A 15,944-nucleotide genomic window follows, 5' to 3' on the forward strand; every position below is an offset into this window, starting at 1 on the left:
TAGAGGTCTTTTCCAACCTCAATGATTCTATGATTCTATGATTCTATGATTCTATGAAAATCTCAAACAGTATAATTCTGAATAGAATTAGAAAGATAATTCATTTTCTTTAAAAAACATTTTTCAGAGATGTGTTTTTCTGTTGTTTTTTTCTGATTTTCCTGATGAAACAAGGGAAAATTTTAAATAGTGTATTGAGCAGATGCTGTGAAAAATGAAACCAGAGGATATAATGTTATTTATTAAATATTAAATGGTGTTACTTTGAGATTTGCCAGATGGTCCTGATACATTTAGTTTAACAAATTCTGTTACGCTGATTGCCTGTGATACTGTTTTGGAGAATCACAGCATTTGCCATAGTCCAGTTCCTTGGGGGAATGTTTAAAGGAGAATCAAAGGGGAAAAGAAAATATTAGATCCAATATGACATACAGAAACATAATAAAAACTAAACAGCAGTGAGATATTAAGAAGATGAAGGAATGAAGCAGATAGAACATGGTCATGAGTGAACAAAAGTTGCGAGAATTTCTTTGGTGGCAGCACTAAAGTTACATTGCTTAAAAACTAGTGCACAGGAACTGTACGTATGTGTATCTGTGCATATGCACATGCTTGCTGGGGCAGGAATAATATCTCGTAGATCTGATTTACATCTTGTTTATCACTTTGTATGGAATTTAAACATTACTGGAATCATAAATACATTATTATTTTAATCATTATCCTTTGTTTTAATACAACGTTGCTAATGTCTGAATGCTAATGTCTGAAATTACAATATGCATTTTTATTGAATAAATCTTGTAACAGTACTGTTATTCACTGTTAATTTGCTAAATATGCATAAAATACTGTATCAATGTACTTGGAAAAGAATTAATACTTCCCCCCCCCAAGTATTTATTCAATGAGTTTCAGACATCTAAGGAACTGTCATAATTCAAATGATAGATGCAGATAATAATAAGGGCTTTCACAACAGACCTAGATCCAATAAATTTCAGAAATGTTTTATCAAGTCGATAGCTAACAAGTAACAAGAAATAAGTTTCACCAAGATCTATTGCAATTTTTGTTACACCTGGGTTAATAACATTTGTTCTCTCTATATAATCATGAGTTCAGTAACCATTCTAGGCATCTCCCTTTTTAACAATAGGAATAGGTAGGAACTATGGCAAACTTCTTTATGTATATACATGGCTTACCTCTAGCTTATTCTGAATTATTCCTTCGAGATATCATCATATGAATATTAGCCCTAGCTATATAATTTTTTTAATCTATTATTCCTTAGTTTAATACCAATATAAACAACACTTGGTAGTGTTTGGTGACATTTACATTATTGTTTTTGGTTTCTCAAGACAGAAAGTTGGCTTTCAATATGATTCAGAGAGCAATGATCCAGAATCAAATATTCACATTAAAGTTTAAAGGAGTCATGAGGAAATTATATGTTCTTTTTACTTTATTTTTGTTTTTTGAAAAAAAAAAAAAGTCAGCTGATCAAAAATAACATAAAACACAACTTGCAAATAAGATAATGTTTAGCTTATATATTTGACATAGAATAAATAAATGTAGCAAAGAAGAATTTTAAAAGTACATATAGGTACCTACAAAAAAAACCCTGAATTCTATTTTTTTCTTACTTTGGTGAAGCTTTTAAAATAGTAATTTACTTATTAAAGCCACTTTTTTGTTATATAAATAACTTTAATAAATGTTCTCAGATTTGCAGCATCAACTTACATCTCAGTGAAATTATGTTACTTAAACATATGATTAGGTAAAAGTTTTTTGTACATGTTAGCAATGTAGTGTCGCATAAGCTTGGATTCATCCTCCAAAAATAAGGTGTCCAAATCAGTCTAAATGCAGTTAGTGAAGGGTCAACAAGTGCCGAGTAATTTTCTTTAAAATGTGATTTATATATTTATTTATATATTTATTTATTTATTCTGAATAGCACAAACTTCATGTCAAAAATAGCTGAAAACAAGTTCTTGGTGTTAGGGAAAAACAAGTCAGGTCTGAATGCAATTAGTAATTCAATTGCATGCATTGGATTGACTTTTTTTCATTTCTACTATCCTCATATCCCTGATGGAAAGTTCTTTTCTTGACACAGGAGAATTTTCCTTCAAATATCTTTGAAATATAGGACTATTATGTAAATCCAAAGTAATAAAGAATGAGAGAAGATGCTAGGGCAACATTTAGCACAAATCCAGCTATGGAAATGTGTGTGAAAATGTATAGATGAATGATTTATGTTTTAATTGCGAGGGGCAAAAGAGGGAACTTCTATGAGAACCTTAGATATTCACCATTTAATGTAATATTTCTAATATCAGTTGGTAAAAGTGATATTGATTTCTTGCACTAAAATCATAACTTCAACTGTGAATCACTGTATAACTAATAAGGCAATCATATTTCATTGTATATTTTGAAAGCCATGCAAAGTACAAGAAATATTTTTAAATAAAAAATGAAAGCAGTAAACCCAGTTTTTTTCCTCAGATACATCAATGTATGCATTCTTTAATAATGCCCAAGGGAAATCTTTGGAGGGCAGGTGATGAAAGTTTGTCTTGATTAGTTTCTTTTAATGCATATGTAACAACTTCAGAAAACTAATAAAGGTTAAATACACATATATCACTAGACCCTTGAAGCGCTTCAGCAGGATGTTTTTCAGCATTTCCTCATGTAAACAAAGGGGGAAAATGATTAATTTGCAAATTTTTATGTTGTTTCTTGAAATTTGAATGAAATCACTAAAAAATATCTAGTTTTACTCCTATTCAAACAAGTAAAATCCAATTATTTTCTGAATATAGAGGAGGTAGTTTTAAGAATTCAGGATTAACTTACATTCATATTTCTTCACATCGCAGACAACTTATTGTAATGCTGATAAACAGATCTGAGGGGAGAAGATACTCTGGAATATACTTACAAGTTTATTTGTTACAAGTTTATTTGTTGCAAGTTAAACCTGTAAAATCTAAAGAAAAAAAAAAAGTTCATTGATCAACACTTCCAGAATACTTTGGCTCTTTGGAATTTTTCTGAAATGCTGCCTTCTTGCAGCAATCTTGCAGATTTTTTTTTTTCAGCTTCTGTTTCTTTTGTCTTGTCTTTTAACTTCAGCTTTTACTTCCAAATTTTTTTGACATTAACAATGAAGATGAAGCAGCAACAGTATTTAGATGCAGTTAGTTCATCTAGGAAATACCACAAGACAAAAACAAAACAAAAAGTATCAAAAAAGAGGAAAAAAAAAATAAGAAAAATATTATCTACCATCTTTGAAATTTCATGAAGGTCCTGCATGACTGGAAAAGGTCAATGTATTTCGTGCAGGTGCCCAGGTGCTGGCAAGGGGGGCTGCAAAGGCTGCTTCTGTTGAGGAGAGGCCGAGGCTGCCCCATGCTGGACACAGCCAGTTCCAGCCGGCTCCAACTGACCCACTGCAGGGAACGGCTGAGCCCCTCAGCCAAGGCGGTGGCACCTCAGGGAGAATGTATTTAAGAAAGGGCAGAAAAATGTTAGAGTGAGAGAGGAGGAGGGAACAACAGAGGAAAGAAGAAGGACAGAGGAGTAGGGGGTATTCCATGGCAGAAAAAGCACTCCTCTGAAGGGACTGTGGCCTGTGGATAAGCCCCTGCTTGAGCAGGTACATCCCCGAAATTACTGCAGCCCATGGGGGACCCATGCTGGAACACAGGAGAAGTGTGACAAGGAAGAAGAGGCAGAGACAAACCACTGTGTCCTGACCCCAACCCACTGTGCTGCCTGTTGCCTCGCTGAAGAGACTGAGTGTAACCTGTGGCAATATCAAGAAAGGGGAAGAGAGTTGCTTGCAGTGAAGTTGAGCCTGGGAGAGAAGCTAAGACTGGGAAAGTGGAAGGCAAGGTATTTTAATGTTTGTCTTCTTTGTTTCCCAATACTCAAATCACTAATTAAGTATTTATGTTAATTGGCAATAAATTAAATTAATTTTCCGTTTTGCCCATGACAGTAATTGGTAAGTGATCTCTCTGTCTTTACCTCCATGCATGAGGTTTTTCGTCTTATTTTCTGCTGCTGTCCTGTTGAGGAGGGCAAATGGGAGAGTGGCTGGATGGAGTATTTCAGTGGAAATTTGAGCCTGCAACGAGTGAGACTGGAGCTGATCTGGGAAGTAGAGGAATGCAGAAATCAGTTCCCTATAAAACACATAAACATCATTAGAACAAAGGCTAAAGATCAAAACAAATGCAAATCAACATTTTGTTGTGTAAAAGAAACAGGAAGGAGGACATTTAAAAAAATTAATAAGAGTGTAAGAACACAAGAAATTTTGGTATGGAACTAAAAAAAAAAAAAAAGCTACCAAGTTATATAGGTGAAAAAACAAGGCGGGGGGCTCAGTCTCAAAATCTTTTCTTTCAGTAGGACTCCTCATGTTTTCCACATCAGTGAGCTTTCTATAAAATAAGTTATGCCTGTATTTACAGAAGGCAAAGATGAGGAGCACACTCTAGCCCAGTAAATATTACTTTACCATTAGTAGTAGAAGGCCATAGACATTATACTGACTGACACTGCAGGGTCTCAGGATCTGTCTGGGCTTGTCGTGGGCTGAGCTGGTTCTAGCTTGTAGCAGTTCCCGTGTACCATATATGATATGATAGTGTGGATGTGATAGTGTAAATGATGTATCATATGCTGTCCCTAGTTAATCACAGTGCAATAGCCCCAAGCTGAGTCTGAAGGAGACTATTGTGCAGCTTTAGATGGGAGCCCATGGGAAGGAAGATGACTGTGATAGGAATCATACAGAAAGAAAAGGAAGCAGACTCTAAGACTGGTGAAGAAGCTACTACTACCATAGGCATCAAACTCCTCCCAGCAGGGAAATGGTGGTGCTGCTGTAAATACTTGCTGCCTCCACCCCACTTCCTGAGGAAGACTGAAACTGCTGACCTTAGGACCCAGAAGTACTGTGGGAGAATAAGGATACCACCCAAGAAAAGGGGAAGATACTGGGAAAGGTCTGACAGTAATTTTTACCTTTTTTATGAGGCTTTTCTATATTCATTAGATAATTTGGAATTCTAGAGCATTAACACATTAATTAGACTAACAACTTTTTTTTTATATGTTTGAGTAGCAAGTTCCCTTTTGCCCACAATCAGATTTTCAGATTTTGAGAGTAACAATATCCACCAGTATATTTATTATGACACATAAAAACTCTGGTCTTATAAAGAAACAAACAAACCAACCTACTAGCAGTATGGAGGTTTTTTAGGAGATCACACCAAGTTTTCTATGAACCATTATGTATATCTATGTGTGTGTGTATATATAAGAAATTGATTTTTTTCCTCCAAGGGAAAGATTAATTCTTCCATGTTATTAGTAGGACTAGCTCATACAGCAAACACAGGAAAGCTACAAAAAGTGTGCCCCTTTCTTGTCTTTATTTTTTAAATGTGAAATTGATCAATATTAAATCTGTTGATTACATGCAGTTATTTACAGATTTCTTTTATGAACTGAACTGCACTACAGTTGTATACAAATTGTTTTCCAGTAATTGTTTTGTTGATAATTGAATGTTTGGAACTGTCCACTGGAAATTATTGCTGATTATTGAAAGCACATTCTATTGGATTTTACTCTCCCAATGAATGTCTGAGCCTCTGGAATTTGTTTCTCGTTCATGAAAACACAAGGAGATTTGGACCCTTAATTATAAATTCCAAAATCTGCTTTTATTACTTAATTACTAGGAATTTTAAGTTTTAAATATATGATCTGTGAAAAATAATTTATCCTTCTGGAAATAATCAGTTCCTTGACATGAAACTAAAATTTTGGTTCAAATTTTGAGACTGAATTTTCTGAGGCTGTCATATTAGACATATATAATAGATTATGTCATTATATCTGCTCTGATATTTATGTACTAAGTATATAACTCAAGATGCAAAGTTTTGCAAAATGCAGTTATTAGAAACCTTTTTTCCTCTTCTTGTCACATCATTTGTTTTTATTCTGGTTTATTTCTGAAATATATAGCTAGGGGATTTAAGTCTTTATATAAAAATGATTCAGGCTTAATTAGGTTATCTGTGAGGCAGTTCTGTTTGATGCATTTCCTATCTAAAAGTAACTGAGCTTACATAGACACCCAAAGCATTAGAAAACTGTTTAGCAACATAAAAAAATATATATATATATATTGTTGGTTTGGAAGCTTTGAAAGGGAGTAGGGGATAGAAAGCTGCATAAAATTTACCACATGCTTTGAGCAGCTGTAGAAATCATTAAAAACATTTAATTTGTACTTAAAATAAAAAACATGTATTTTTAAAGGAAGTATTCTTCCTATCAAATTGGGGTTCTAACTTTAATATTTTCAAACCTTATTACTCCTGGGATCTTCTCTGAGAATAAAAGGGAAAAAGTTTTAGAGACTATCTGGTTAGGTCCACAGTCCTAGATATTCCTGCACACTCATTAAGTCAGTGGGACTTTGAATACATGCAGGAGTTCTTACTCTGTTTGCAGTGTCAGTGACAACATATTTTATCTCTGTATTTTCCCATGTATATTACCTTACAGTATAACATTTAGCATCTCTAGTGCCTGGTGCAGTTGTGCTACACGAGTCTGTCACTGTCTTTTGACTACAATCAGAAGACTGTATTAAATCATATCTTGCATCTGACATTTTAGATTCAGATAACTTTAATTCTTCATTGCTTTAAATTTTACTTTGAGGCCCCAGACCCAGTCTTATATGCTGTTGTTTTAAAAATTTTCTGTAGATGGTTCTCACATCATTCTATTTCTTTCTTTCTCCTTCAGTAACAATGACACACTTTGTCTCCTTCAAATTTAATCTCTTTTGTCTTTTAGATTGTAATGATAAAACAGTCTTTATTAGGGATCAATTACTTATCACAGAATAAAATTTAAAGACTTGACTTTACAATAAACACATTGTCAGCTTTTAATGTTTGTGTCTGAAGCAAACCTATGGAAACAAGAATAAAAGGCACATTCTGTTACAAGTCCAAAAGAGCAAGCATACAATGAATAGAAAGATCGATAGAATAATCACTAACTCAGAAAAGGATGAAATAGAGGGTAAGTCAGTGTCATGATTAGTAAGCAGATGACAGTTCATAACAGCATCTCTAAACAAAACACAATGTTAAATATTTTGCGAAGGAACAAATCTGGTAGCTGAATGAACATAGAAAATGAAAGTAATAGCTTAAATGATTGAGGAAATGGGCTAAGTATATTTAGAGATGAGTAAAAAACACAGATGAAACTTAAATCATAAGCATATTTTATATGATTGAGAAGATGCAGACTGGAGAATATTTAATCTGATTTTACTATAATACAAATAGTAGACATTTATAGTGTGATATAACTGGACATTCTGGAAAATATCTACACATATTCAGCAGATCGAATATGAAAAGATATAGCTCCACTAATTTCAGTAGAATTCCGTTTACACATTATTACATTAAAAAATTGAAGCTCAGAAGTTGTTTGGTTTTTTAATACCTAATACTAAATGTACTTATCTTATTTATATGTCATACAAGTATTTTCACAGGGATTTGGCCATTATTGATAGTATTTTAAAGTCATGCTGAACTGTACTTCTCTCATTAAAAGCAAATATCTTTTTCTTTTGTAAGTGGTATCATAGCTCTCTAACTCCTGAAAAGCCTCTTTATTCTTCTAAGCATAAAAGGGAAACAGAATTTGTTTTACATACAGTAGAAAAAATTTGATGTGATGCTGTTGAGTTAATATTTTACATGGATCACGATGGAAAAGCACAACACATCACTTCTATTCAACAAAGCATCTTTCTTTATGAAAGAGCATAATACATCAGAAAGAAAAATTTCTATCAGCCGCATTACCACTTTCTATCTATTCAAAGGGAAGCTTTCATTTGTATTACTCCTCCCCCAAATACAGTACTCTCATGGCTCACATCTCTGTACACAACGCATTAATTCTGCAGACATTAGACTCTCCCATAAACCAGCACTCCCTCTGTTGTGCCCAGCTGTTTGACTTTGCCTGCTCTCTGGCTTCTTCACTCTGACCTCATTCTGCTTCTATTATTTCTTTTCTCTTTCTCTGGCCTTTACGCTTTCTTCTTTACCTGAAGAGAAAGGTTGGTCAATGCTGCAGGTAATTTTAGATTCATTTACTGAAACCTCAGACCCCATATTCCCAAACTGGTATAACAATTATCTCAAGTCAGTAGTATGTGGCAGAATGTGTAGCTTGCTGTATACCTTTTTCAGTGCCTATGGTCAGGCAGATTTCCATCGCTTGCTGTGTGCCCCTGTCAATAACTGCAGGCAGGCAGAGTCAGGACCTATTGTACTTTTTCTTTGGTGTACTCATGTTGATCTTTAAACTCATATATAGCTATCAATCTTCCAAATGTTGAACATGTAAACTCATATATAGTGTAAGTTTCAGATAGCTATCAATCTTCCAAATGTTGAACATTTTCTCTTTTTGATCACATCGAGGCTGAGCATTGCTCCTTTATATGACGTCATGGTATTTGAATAAATACAAAACCAAAACCAAACCTGTATAGTCTCCAAAATCAGATAGAGATTCCCAGTAAAACTGAGTATAGTCTATTATGGAGATAACTAGAGTAGGGAACTGTTTTCAGTCTGTTTTGAGATCTGCAGATGTACACATCAAAGGAAACCTGACTAAGAACATCCAAGAAAAGCTGGGAGGAATAGGATAAGCTTTTCACAATATAGTGGAGAAATACTGCATGGGATACCCTCTATTTCTTGCCTGGAACTATGAGAAGCTTTTTGGGAAGCCACATTTTCTGTACATGAGGGCAGTCAGGTTTAACCATCCACCGTTGTGCTGCTGCTGTTACGAATGGAAGTGGTCACACAAAATGATGTGCAGAGCTCACTATGGGTCGCTTCCTGCTGTGTTCAGCCACGGCCATGTTCCATACTGTATGTACTGTTGCACAGTGACACCTTGCCCTATGCTTTCATGACAACTCCTACTTCCCAACAGGTTTGTTTGTCTAAAACCAAAACCTAAGAAGTCTGTTACAGACAGGTTCTTCGTTAAAGAAGAACTCATGAACTAATTTGAACTAAAGGAGAAATTAGTATGAACTTCACTTCCTTAAACTCATCACCATCATTTGTTATTACACTGTTTAATTATGTGCCTAACAAAAGGCCACTCCAGTAGCTTGAGTAACTATTTGGTTTCAAAAAAAGGAGATATTTTTAATAAACTTTTGTTGGAAACACTTGGTGACTCAGCCTTCCCTTGTTAGGTGTTAAAGTTCAGTCTCCAGTGATTTGACACTCAGTCATGGACACATAAATACTGAATTGGGTACCTAACACAGGTGGATAGAATCTCCCTGTTGAGGCTTCTAACTCATCTGTCTGTCTGTCTGTCTGTCTATCTATCTATCTATCTCTAAAAACTGTATGGGAAAATTAGGTACTTAATTTAGGAGTACCTATTTATTACACATCTGAAATTAAGATGCAAACTAGAAACCTAAGTTAAGCAGAGTAGATCCCATAGTAGAATTCACAATCAAATACCCCAACTCATGTCCCAAAGTTATGTCAATGCTTTTTTTTTAGGGATCTCATAAAGGTTAAATTACTCATATATATCTTGGAGAGCCACACAGATAAAAATAAGAAGTGCCATTTGACTAGCCTGTTGAGTTTTTTGTCATACATGTAGTTTCCTCAAAGAGAGGTAAAACACATCAAAAGGTGCATGAAATTTGCAGATATGCTAACAGTGTATAATCACCTTTGATTGCAGGTGATCAGCTAGATTCAGTGAAAGAATCATCCATTTGGCCCAATCACTTAGTTATTGTTTATATCTCTTTACAGAGAGATAACTTTAAATGAAAGTATTGAAAGTGCTATTTTTCCTCTTTGTGCTGCTGTTTCACTGAACTTAAATCCAGTTCAGGCAGTATCTTAAATTATCTGATTTTTTTTATTCATCCAATTTTGAACATAATTTCATACAAATACAAAATCAGTAGACTGCACATGCACATACATATATATTTGTATGAATGTGAATGAGCATATATATTTTCATTTAGATTTACGCTGATATGGTGGAATTGATATTCCTTCCTGCAGCTTTCCAGTCCATTTCGATCACCTGCCCTGTTCAAACACATGTGCCTACCTTTTGTGGTAGAATAAACCTTGTATTAGCAACTTGGATCAGTAAAATTCAATTTTGCCTTCATTGCTAAACTAGCTTTGTAACCAGGATTTAAGTGTATACAGCCCCTCAGGTCTTTCAAGGGATGCTTATAAAGTGATATTCTCTGATTACATTATATTCTCTAGCAGTTTGGCAGGATGATATTAAATCTGCATGTGATTATTAAGTTGCTTAAGCAGACACTGTTCTTCTTTTTGTTCCATTATAATTTTTCACGCATTTTTCCTAAAAATGTTCTTTTTCTTTTGGTAAGCAAGGAAATACTACAATCCTTCAAGAAGCTACTGGTGTGGTACCAATACTTATTTCATTTAGGACAATGTCAACAACATTATCTAATAGTATCATTATCTAATGAAAAGTATCTATTATAAAGATACTGCTACTGTATAAGTCTCGATCAAAGATGATAAGCTTTTTAAAGATTATTGTTGTTGTTGTTATTAAAATACATGATTTTTACCAACACTGCAAATATATAGATTATTCTCTATAGGCTGATGAATTACTTGTTTTAGCAGGTGTCATATTTCTACTACACAATGCAGGTATTTATATGAAGGGACACTATAATCACCACCAGGTTTTAAAATTCACGTATGAATTACATTCTTAAAGGAAGAGAGCATTTAGAAGAAATCACTTGAATATACAAAAAGTTATCAGCTGATATATTTATGAGGAAAAAAAACCCACATCAGTTTTCATCTCATTGCATATGATCTGGGTTTGTGCCTTTTCTTTTTTTCCCCCACCTAGGATTGTTTTGTACATGTGTTCAGTCCTACACTGCTTTTCAAGAGCCAGGTAAAATGTTTCTAAATAGCCTTTAACTTTGTAAGGTACCCCCATGAAAGAGATGTTCCTAAAATATGTCAAAACAGTTTCAATCTGCAAGTAAAGGAACAAAAATTCGGTAAAATGAAAGTTGCCAGGTTTGCTTGTCAGCCGCTTATGCCATTTTCCTCCCAGAAAAAAGTAGCATGTCACAGATATTTGATTTGTGAATACAAAACTAGAACTTTCCAAATTATCCTCAAAATCATGAAGTTGATTCCCTTTTAGCTTTCTTAACAATTTTATTGGTATTATGCACAGAGCAGAATTAAGTACAGCCTTGAAATATTTATTTATATAAATATATACATATTTACAGTTGGAGAACTGCTGGATATCACTAACTAGAAAAACACTCAGGTCCAGATATTTTGGTAAAATTTCAAATAGTTTTGATAGCAGCATTTTTTTCACATTCAGATGAAGTACGATTGTGTTTATCTTAATGATCACTCAATTTTATCAGATATAGGTGTAACAGATTCAAAAATCTGTTGCTCCCCTGCAGAGGGGAGCACACTGGTGTTTTGTGATACTGGCAATCCATGTCATCATTGCTTCCTCTTACTGTAGTATTAAATGTGAAAGAAACTGCATTCATGGTAAATAGGAGGAGAAGGCATCTTCCAGTAGAATGCCTTTTGCATACTGACTTGAGTCTACCATATGAATATATGAATCTACCAGTCTAGTTCTTCATATAGCTCTTAATCTGTTAGCCAGTCATTCACACTTTTTAATCTGTAGTGCAAATGAGAACATAAAGTAGTTTAAATTGCCAATTATTTTCTTTATTTGTGTTTCCCCTTAAGCACTTTATGCCAAGCATGCTTGTGAGAATAATTATACTAAGTTATATGTACTTTCTTAGTCTCGCAAGATAACTAAGCTGAATGATTCCCTTTATGTGGATAAATTTCAGCTAATGGAACCCCAGCAAAAGGACTCATTATAATCATAATTAAGCCACAATATCCTTCTAAAGAAAAATAATTAAAACAAACAAACAACCCAAGAACAAGAAGAAATCCAGTCTAAGGAGAGAAATGAAATCATTAATGTATTGTCATAAAATAGCTCTGCACTCGGAATATTCTGTTTCCTGTGTTTACTACCAACTGATTTCTGAGTAGCTATCAGTAAAGTTCACATCAATGCAAATAATTTGTATTCAACACCAAGGGCAGTGCCAGAAACTGCAGCTGAGACATGAATCAATAAAGATAGATCTGCAAAAAATACCTGGACAATGACTATTCACTAGCACAACCAAAAGTTGAGTTGATAAATGCCCAATATGTTTTAGACAAAAAATTCCATCCACCCACCCACTCATCCATCCATCCATTTTATTATATATATGTACATTTATATAAATCTATTCTATCGTATTTCTCTACTTTTTAAAGTTTGTATATAACAATAAAACATAATTATTCTCTATTAATCTTGTTTTGAAAGTTCATGATTCTATTCATTTGTCTGAGATCTATCTTATATTCTAAGGTTTCTGACTCCTGTCTGCTGCTTTTTATCAGGAAGGACTCTGAATCTCTTTGGAGTTGTTAACTAATAGTAAAAGGATTACAGTAGAATTCAGATGTCTTCCAGTGATGAAATACTGCTTGCATCAAACCCAACACTTTAGCTTTACTCTAAAGGGGATAGAATTCAAGACTATAAACACAAAATGTGATAGGCGGAAACAATACCCAACATTTTAGCTTCTAGCATCTAATATACAGCAAGAATTTTTTTTTTTTTTTTTTTTTTTCTTGCATAATTCTTGAAGCAAGGACCTGGTAAATTTTCAAAATAGTGTTCTGGAGCGTCATGGTGTCTTTTGTATGATTCTTGTCCTTACCAAACCCAAGCTGATTTCTGATTCACAGAACAGCTTCAGAAGAAGAATTCAAGAAGAATAGTGTTCAAGGGAGAGAACTGTTTTGTCCTGTGAGAAATGTGGAACAAGTCATTTCAGCAAAAGATATGAATTTGGGCTTCCTACATCTGAGGCAATAGCTTTATAGTTGTGAGGGTGTTTAAAGGCTTTCCAGAGTTTTACTTATGCTGGTAATAATGAACATGGGTATCTAAACAGAGATAGTATTACCATTTCCTAGCTCTTCGGTAGGAATGAAATCTAATTCTGAGTTAGTAGTTTTGCTTTCAGCTACAAAAATATAAAAAGAGAAGGAATTTCTTGCATGATGTTTGCAATTTTAGCTATTGCCTTGGTACATAATTATTTTTCTTGGCTTCTAGTAAAAGTTCTGTTGACATTAAGGAGGTAATTTAACAAACAATGTTTCTTTAAGTGTATACTTAACAGAAAATCTACCTAGGTGGATTTATTTCCAATATAATAGGCCCATCAGCAATGATCTCTGTATGACCCATTGTTAATACAACTGTAATTGATAGCAAAATGGAGAAGGGAAGGGAAAACATGACAGTTTTATTTGTGGATTTAGTCCTGTTAATGTCTTACATGCAAAAAGTGAGGTAAAAGAACATTCAACTTGGGCTTCAAGTAAATTGTAAAATTCATGTAAATTGTATTTAATTATTGTCTCTCTATGAGTCACAGAAGAGGTTGAGTGACATACAATAATTTTAGAATTATTTTTCTCCTCAAAACATTTTCAATTATGTGGTATCTTCTAATGGACAAGCAGCTGTCTTTTAATACATCTAAGGAGTATTCAAATACTTCTTTGTCCTATCCTTAGTGCATAGGAATGAAAACTATAATCCATAAAAGTTTTATTAATTGTAAGTTCATTGGATGAAACATAAGATACTTAGTGGCTTTTGTTAGCATAAAACATTCAATAAATCTACAATATTCTTCACCTTTTAATTACTGTTTATTGAAAACAATTTCTTGAAAAAATGTGTTAAATCAACCTTTAATCTGTAAGAGACTAAGCACTGGCACTGAGCACATAACATTGATTATATTTAGTCATGTAACCTTAAAGAATGAAATTAAATCATATTCTGACAGTTGTTTAGAATATTTAAATCAGTTATTGTTGATTCCTTTTATTAATTATTCACGAGATGTTAGACTCCTTGGATATCCATTGAAATAATAAAAAAATGTTGGACATTTCCTAGGAGGCTATCTTCTCTTCCTCCCCCTTCCTCCTCTTAAATGAAAAATCCAGCTTTCATTGTTTGTTGTTCCCTTGTATTGAAAGTTTCACTCATTCAGTCCGTTAACAGATACATAAACCATGAATAATTAATAGTACCAATCTCAGTTGCTTTATATTGCTGAATAAAGTAAATGTACATAGATTTCTACCAGTAGGAGAAAAGATTTCTGATGATCATCAGTATTAATGCCTTATTAGAAGACTCAATGTGGTTTATAAAGAAGCAAGAAGTTGGTGAGTGAAGATAATTAGCATGTACAGGCTGTGCATTTTTATCTACAAGATCAAATCACTGTTGGCAAATAGTTCATGCCTTTTAAACTCCCCCCACCAGAAATGTTGTCCTGGTTTCAGCTGGGATAGAATTAATTTTCTTCCTAGTAGCTGGTACAGTGCTGTGTTTTGGATTTAGTATGAAAATAATGTTGATAACACACTGTTTTAGTTCTTGATGAGCAGTGCTTACACAGAGGCAAGGGCTTTTCAGCTTCTCATACTGCACTGCCAGTGAGGAGGCTGGAGGTGCACAAGAAGCTGGGAGGGGACACAGCCAGGACAGCTGACTCAAACTGGCCAAAGGGATGTTCCATACCATATGACGTCACGCTGAACAAAAAATTGGCCGGGGGAGTGCAGCCACTGCTCAGGAACTGGCTGGGCCTCAGTCAGCAGGTGGTGAGAAATTGCATTGTGCATCACTTGTTTTGTATATTCTTTTATCAATATTATTAGTTTCCCTTCTTTTTCTGTCCTATTAAATTGGCTTTATCTCAACCCACGATTTTTACTCTTTTTTCTGATTCTCTCTTCAATCCCACGTTGGGGGGGGTGGAGTGAGCAAATGTCTGGTTGGTGTTTAGCTGTCTGCCTGGTTAAACCACGACATATGTGAAGAAGAAGAAAAGACCTGTTTGTGCTAATACCCTATTACATTGTGTATGTTGGCCAAAAGCAGTGACCAGGATCAAGGGTCAATGTTCTGATACCCCTCTCCGGAATATTATGTCATACTGTATATATTTCACACAAGGATAGTATCAAGACCATCGAACTGGAAAGAAATGAAGAGACTAGCAACACATTCTCAGTAACAGTCTTCTGAGCTGCCATCCAGCTTGGCGGCATACTGTTTGATCTCCTCTCATGAGTAGGGTCCTTGGTTTAGTCTTTTTCACTGACCCACGTTTGTGAAAAACAGCTATCCCAGTGATCTACAGACTCCTGACCCAACTCCTACTGTTTATAGCACTCTTGCACAGTCAAAGGCATCTGGCCTGATCTTTTGCCTTAAAAGGATTCAAACATGACTTGTTGGAATAAAAGAAATTGAATCAATGATCTGTAGAAGGACTGGTTACACATCCTGGAAGCCTGTAATTGCCTAAATGGATTTTGTAAAAAAGAAAATGACAAACATTAACTCCCCAATGGTTTTTGAATTAACAAAGTCTTGACAAAAGTATTAAAAATAAATCCTAACTTTTAAAAATATAAATTCTTGATGATCCTCAATTTTTATACCTCAGAGCTCTCTAGAAAGAAAGTCAGAGCCTTTATCCCATTTTAAAGACTGAGGAAAGGGTAACAAAACTGACAATAAAAAGTGATGCAATCTTG

The sequence above is a fragment of the Aptenodytes forsteri genome, unplaced genomic scaffold, assembly GCF_000699145.1.
Source record: "Aptenodytes forsteri isolate BGI_AS27 unplaced genomic scaffold, ASM69914v1 Scaffold172, whole genome shotgun sequence".
NCBI classification, from domain to species: domain Eukaryota; kingdom Metazoa; phylum Chordata; class Aves; order Sphenisciformes; family Spheniscidae; genus Aptenodytes; species Aptenodytes forsteri.